The following is a 7,174-nucleotide window of genomic DNA, read 5'->3' on the forward strand; positions in this document are numbered from 1 at the left end:
GATTTTGCCCAAGGGTCCCTGACCCCGCCGGTCGGCTGCTGGTGTAGCACGCCCTTTATGTTCTGGCAGGGGCAGTGCAGCGCAGCACGATTGCTGCCAGGAGTTTTGTCATCTTCCCCTGCTGCTACTGCGAGCCAGCTGCCCCTGGCTTTAATGTGGGGCCTCCTTATCCTCTGCTGTGGTCATCCCCCACCCCCACCCACAGGCTAGCTGGCCGCCCCATTGTTCCCAGCCCCCTTCTATTTCCTTCTCCAGAATCTATGGGGCTTGTCGGGGCGAGTGGCTCTCTCAGGCCCCTTCCGTCTCTAGTCCTGACCTGCTGCCATTGATACCTTCCTGCGTTGTCAGTGGGCATTCTGAAAGTGACTCCTCCCGGATTTCATGGAGGAAGTAGAACAAAAGTATCGTCTTTTCTCAGATCCCGAAACGTATTTGGAGCACAAGTGTCCAGCTTGAATTGCAACCCAGAAAGGGGGATGTGGGACCCTTAGTGCTTTTGGAAATTCTCCCTAAGCTCTGTGATCAAGTTTTTCTAGAAGTTCCAGGGGCTTCACTCTTGTGCTTACACACCAGCATTCTTTTGTTTGGCTTTACCTCAGCCCAGGAGCTGAGGTTTGGAGCTTCAGAGCGTTCTGTGCAAAGTGCAGGAGGATGCCTTCTCTCCCAGCGTGCAGTGTGTCACTCTTAACAGGCCCAGCTGCGCTGGTGTGTTCCACTGCTTCAAAAATGGTGAAATTGCTCTTTCAGGTTATTTCTTCTTTTTCTGTAGGGCCTCTCTCCCTTCCTCAGTAGGAGTTAAATGGGGAAACTGGGCTAGAAGACAAATCTGAAAGACAGACCGGATTGTACTAGTGAGAACGGCTGTTTCACTGGCCTGAAGTCATCATTCCCAATTTCTTCCTTCCAATGTGTCCTTTGCCAAGAGGCTCTTCAGTTTGCATACAAATAGGTTTTTAAGAAGCTCACCCCGTGACCTAGACCCTGATGGGGGCTGATTTTTCACTTAGACTCAAGCTAATGTGTCTATTATACAATTTTTTAAAAATAAGAATTTTTAATTTAATAGGTGAAAATAGTATCTTGTGGGTATTTAAATTTACATTTTTTTTACTGTTAATTGTCATGTATTTTTCCATATACTTATTTCTAATTTGTGTTTCTTATGAATTGTCTGTTCAAGTCTTTTCTCATTATTCCGTGGTATTTTAGTATGGGAGTTAACAATATCAGATATATAAAGCTTTGAAATACTGTATTCGTTAGAAACAGTTCCCCTGGTTTTTTTTTTGTCTTTTTACGATTATTTTGATATGTACGAAAGTTTACCATTTGTATGAAGTGTGATGTGCAGGGATAGGAATAGTGAATATGGCAAAGACATCTCTACTGCCAATTTAGTTTATGGATGCAATGCAATTCTAATCAAAATCTAAAAAGGTTGTATGTAAAACTGTACAACTTTATTCTAAAATTTATATGGAAGGGCTAACATCATCCAAAATATGCTTAAGGAAAATGAGCAAAACAAGGATATTTGCCTTACCAGATATTAAGATTTATTATAAGGTTGTAGTAATTAAGACAGTGTGGTATTAGCGTTGGGATAGACACTCAGGTGGGAAAAGGGGGACTAATGCTTAGTCCCTTGGGATGGTGAATGGTGCTGGGATAACTGGTTATCCATATGCGATTAAAGGAATTGTCTCTCTACAGCCTCCATGAGTAAATGAAGATTCTGTGTGAATTAAAGACCAAACTGTGAAGGGTAAAACTTCTAAACTTTGAGAGGACAATATAGGATGCTATCTTTATGAAAGTGGGGTAGGAAAAAATTCACTAAGCAAGGTCCATAAAACACAAACCATAAAGAAAAAAACTGATAAAGTCAACTACGTTAAGATTAATAACGGCTGTTTATCAAAAGATAGTGACCAGATAAGCCATAAAGGAGAAAACAACACTTTCTACACGTACAGCCTAGAAAAGATTGGTTTACAGAATAGTGAAAGAATCTTGAAAAGCAATATGATAAAGATACAAACAACCTGATAGAAAATTAGGCAAATTAGGAACTGTAAGTCTGTCTTAGGGAGGCTTTGAGACTCGAGTCCCTGTTAGCTGGCTTCTCTGTCCTGTTAACACGTTACCCATCATTCTTGGAGCACTTCTTTATTAATGCCACAATAAGATATTTCAAGCTCATTTGCACTTTCTTTTTCCCAGCCCTGGAATCAGCCATTTCTCCATTTAAACCTGATTCCTTTTAGGGGAAAGTTATATTTGGAACCCAAGATCTGCTTGTGGGGTGCAATTGCTATTGTAGTGTCACTGCTCCCATTCCCTTTCTATGGACAGAGGTAGGGAATATTTGTACTTACACACACACACGTATATATACATACACATTTACGTCTATGGTTATTTCCATATATCTACAATACTGAAAACCATTGTGTTCACACCAACCCTGCAGGTCCAACCCATTATCATGAAGTTCAGTCCCATTTTCTCCCTGGATCTCATTGTCCTTAACACGGTTACTTGTTTAATCAATTCTCTTTTATGTACTAGTCTCCCTTTGCTGCCACCACCACCACCTTCCTTACAATGACTTCCTTACACCACTTAGGCTGCAGGGCTGCTGCAGCTGGCAAACACCATGTGGACTCCCTCTTCACCCTACCCAGTCTCCCATGTCCTGAGCAAGGCCACCCTCATACGTGGGCGCCCTCCTCACCCTGCTCAGTCCCCACCTCCCAAGCTAAGCCTTCCTCCTATGCAGATGCTCATCTTACCTCACTCTGAGCCACCACAGCTTTCCCTAGCCTGGTGCGAATGCCTATCCTTCTTGTCTCTATCAAACGACTTTATGACTCAATTCTTCTGGAAAAGAAGGGAAGAGGAAGAGGAAAAGAAGAGCTATCTCTAGATCTTTATGGTTTCATTAAAAAAATTTTTTTATTTCATTTTATTATTTTTTAAAATTTATTGTTGCTTTTTTGCTGAGGAAGATTAGCTCCCAGCTAACGTCTGTGCCAATCCTCCTTTACTTTATATGTGGGATGACACCACAGCATGGCTGACCAGTGGTGTAGGTACCCGAACCTGTGAACCTGTGCTGCCAAAGCAGAGTGCGCAAACTTAACCACTACACCACAGGGGCCAGCCCCTGCTTTCATTTTTTATAATTATCTCTTTAACTCATGGGAATATGGTACGATTTAAAGATAATTTTACTTATATCAAATCATTATTTGCTAAATAATTCTTTATATTCCCATATAAATACCTTTTGATTAGTATAATGTACAATGTTGAAATAAATGACAGTTTTTACTTTTGATGAAAGTGGTAGAAAGACATCTCTGGGAACAAGAAAGCTAATTTGTTTGAGATTTCGTTTACAGCAGAAAGAAGAAAAATAAAGTTGAATTTTTAACAAGGATGAATTTTTCTTTTAAGAAGACAGTATGTAAGGTTTAACTCAGGAAAGTTTTAAAATTAAAATTAAATAGAGAAAGGGGCTGGCCCCGTGGCCGAGTGGTTAAGTTCGCGTGCTCCGCTGCAGGCGGCCCAGTGTTTCGTTGGTTCGAATCCTGGGCGTGGACATGGCGCTGCTCATCAAACCATGCTGAGGCAGCATCCCACATACCACAACTAGAAGGACCCACAACAAAGAATATACAACTATGTACTGGGGGGCTTTGGGGAGAAAAAGAAAAAAATAAAATAAAATAAAATCTTTAAAAAAAATTGTTTAAAATTAAAATCAAATAGAGAAAGCTATTCGCTAAAATGTGAAACCTCGGGATGAATAAATGTAATCGTGTCTGGGCTCTGTGACTGCACGACATTAGTTGCTCATGAGGGATTGTTCTCTGAAACACATCTGTTTCCATCTAGAAAAATAAACAAAAAAGCCCTTTCTTACCCTTGGCTCCACTTCTTTGAGTTATGTCAAGTAAAATTAAACATTGAAAACTAATATCTGTACAAAGAAAGCACGGATTTATATAAGCATATTTACTAGTACAAGTATTATGTAAAAAGATTGCCTGCTGAGTGTTTAAGAGGTTTTTGGTGTAGATTATGCTCTTCTATAAAACACTAAATTCTTTAGTAGATACTTTTATTGCCTCAATCTTGCCTTGAGCCAGACTATCTCCTCTAGTTTTTCCTATATTAGTTTTCAATTGACTGGAACCTCACAGTTGTCAGTCTCTCAGGACACGGGGAAAGAAAATGTCCCCTTTACATTCCTCCTTATTACATTACTAGAGACTCACTGTGAACTTCTGGGATATATCCCATAATTCTCTTGGGTCTCCTTTATTCTCCAAGAGTACAATGGGCATCGACTTAATGGAAATTTTGTGGATTATTTGTATCATATTTAATAAAATGTTTTGAAGTATCCTGTACTATATTATAACAGATGAGCAAACATTTCAAAATTTTCACCCTGGGAATTTGGCAGATCAAATTGTTTTAGCTCAGCTTGCTTTGTACTTTTCCCTTTGAGAATTGCTTAACTACCAAAGTAGATTAAAGAGCTTATGGAGACGTAGATATCTCATAGAATAAACAGTACATACATTTAAATGTATTCTTGGATTAATTAAGTATATCGTTGATAGAAAATAATACAGTTAACTTAGGCTGTGTCTTCATGTGATTCTTGGGTTGCCCATTTTGAATAAATTGTTAAATCCAGTTAGGCAGTAATTAGCTTGAATTATTTTCTGGTAAATTTTAGAATTTTGTAAACTTATTCTGGAATTTCCCAGCTTTGGCAGAAGAATCTCAGGTGCTCCCTTCTCAGAAACAAAGTTCAAGGGGCCATTTCTTTCTTGTTGCCAACAAAAATCAAAATGGAAACAAGGACCCAAAAAGCCAGTTATGACAATGTTGAGAAAAAGTAATAAGCCGTATATACAGATGGACATGAATCTGTCGTATTGGCTTTTTAAGTTCCAAATAGAAAAGTGTCCTCTTCCATGAGCAGCGTCATACTTTTTCCATTTGCTTCTAAAGATGACTGGAGAAAGTATTAATTGATTTTTAAAATTTAGCTTGTTATTTTGGAATAATTTTAGATTCACAGATAGTTGCAAAGATAGTACAGAGTTTCTGTATCCAGTATTTCTCATCAGTTTCCGTTAATGATCATATCTTGCAATACCATTGTACGCTTGTCATAACTAAGAAGCCAGCATTGGTACATTGCTATTAATTAAACTTCATACTTTACTTGGATTTCACTATTTTTTTCTACTAATGTCCTTTTCCTCTTCCAGGATCCAGTACGGGATACCACATTACATTTAGTCATCACATCTCCTTATCTTTGTGACAGTTTCTCACTCTTTCCTTGTTTTTCATGAATTAGACGGTTTTGTGGTGTACTGGTCAGGTATTTTGTATAATATCCCTTAATTCCGGTTTGTCTGTGTTTTTCTTATGATTATCCTGAGGTTACAGGTTTTTGGAAAGAATATCACAGGGGTAAAGCCCGCTTCTCCTCACGTCGTATCAGGAGTACATGCCATCAACACGACTGATCCTGGTGATGGTAAGCATATCTGTTGTTGTTTGCCAGGTTTCTCCACTGGAAAATTACTGTCTTCCCATTTCCAAACCTTATTCTTTGGAAGCAAGTCACTAAGTCTAGCTCACACTCAAGGAGGAAGGGGCATGTGGGGAATCAATCTTCATCTCCTGGAAGGGAAGTATATACATATATTGTCTGGAAGTCATCTGTAAGGAAAATCTCATCTCTTCTCCCCCATTTATTTATTTATTCACTCGTTCATTTATATCAGTATGGACTCCTGTGTATTTATGTTATACTTTGGATTATAATCCACTACCACCTTATTTAGTTGCCCAAATTGTTGCAGCTTTAGCCCTTCAGCACTCTTCAGGCTGGCCTCTGTGTACCTTTGACATGCCCCTATCCTTCTGTCTTTTGCGCTTTCTGTACCACAAGACGCTCTGGGCTTGTCATGTGTTTGTCTTACCCCAGCCCTAGAATTAACATTTTTCTGAAAAGTCTGGGTTCCTTTATTGGAGAATAATATTTGGATGAAATTTTATAATGGGTTATAGCCTAGGTAGACTTAGACAGGTAGAGCTCAGACAGTTTTCAAAAGAGTGATCAAAGGCATGATCCAAAGTCTCGGAATTTTACCGGAAACCACCCTATTGAGGAATTTTATGAAAATGTCACCAAGGGCATTTAAGTGAATTATAGGATTGAAGAACAGTACTCACATTATATCATCTTGGAAATTTTCATTAGAGTGAGCAGGATTTATCAAACTGACAGCATATTAAACCTCTGTGATTCATACCTGAGGGGCGTTGTGAAGGAATTCAGTGGACTCTGAGAACAGCTTGCATGAATTTTGTTGGAACTTAGGTAAACAAGAGCAAATTCTAAAAGTAATAGATAGATTCATACTTAAAGAAATTGTATGCTTAATTTAAAAAGTAATTTTTTCTGGATGGATAATTATGGTGTGATTCTTGAAAACGTCTAAATGGCATTCTAGTCACATTTCAAAAAAATGTGGCATGCATAGTCCGAGGCAGTGCGAAGGCTATAAAGACATATAAGACAGTCCGTCTGTTTTCCAAAGAGGTCAATAGTACGAGGAAACATCATATGGTGGGAAGGACGAGCATTAATGTAGAGCCTTGGGAGCTGTATGGTAAATGTGGCTATGGCAACGGGATCCCTGAGGAAGCAGTAGAGGGCTGCGTCTTTAGAGGCGCCAAGGACTCATGATTCTAAGTAGGGAGTGGTGGTGCATCTGTGAGATGAAGAGAGAAACTGAGACAGTAAAGGAGATTGGTTCCTCTCTCTCTCATGGGAGAAACATACTCAGCAGTCAGGGAGCAAATGAGGTTGAGTCCGTGGGACATGAAGTCCACAGAGAGTGGGAAAATCAAACAGTAGGACCACGAGGAGGAAGAAATACCTTGGTGAAATATATTTGTTCAGTAACCCTTGGCTCTAAACCACTTATACACTCTATTTTAAAGTACATTATTCAGAATCAGGCCACAAAGTGGCCTAGAAGAAACTAGAGCCAAGAGCTAGAGAGAACAAAGGTGCATCCCAAGTGAATGTTCAGTCTTATGAAATCTTAGTGGGGGAGATTTTAGCTGG

This window comes from Equus caballus, chromosome 3, assembly GCF_041296265.1.
Source record: "Equus caballus isolate H_3958 breed thoroughbred chromosome 3, TB-T2T, whole genome shotgun sequence".
Classification (NCBI taxonomy): Eukaryota; Metazoa; Chordata; class Mammalia; order Perissodactyla; family Equidae; genus Equus; species Equus caballus.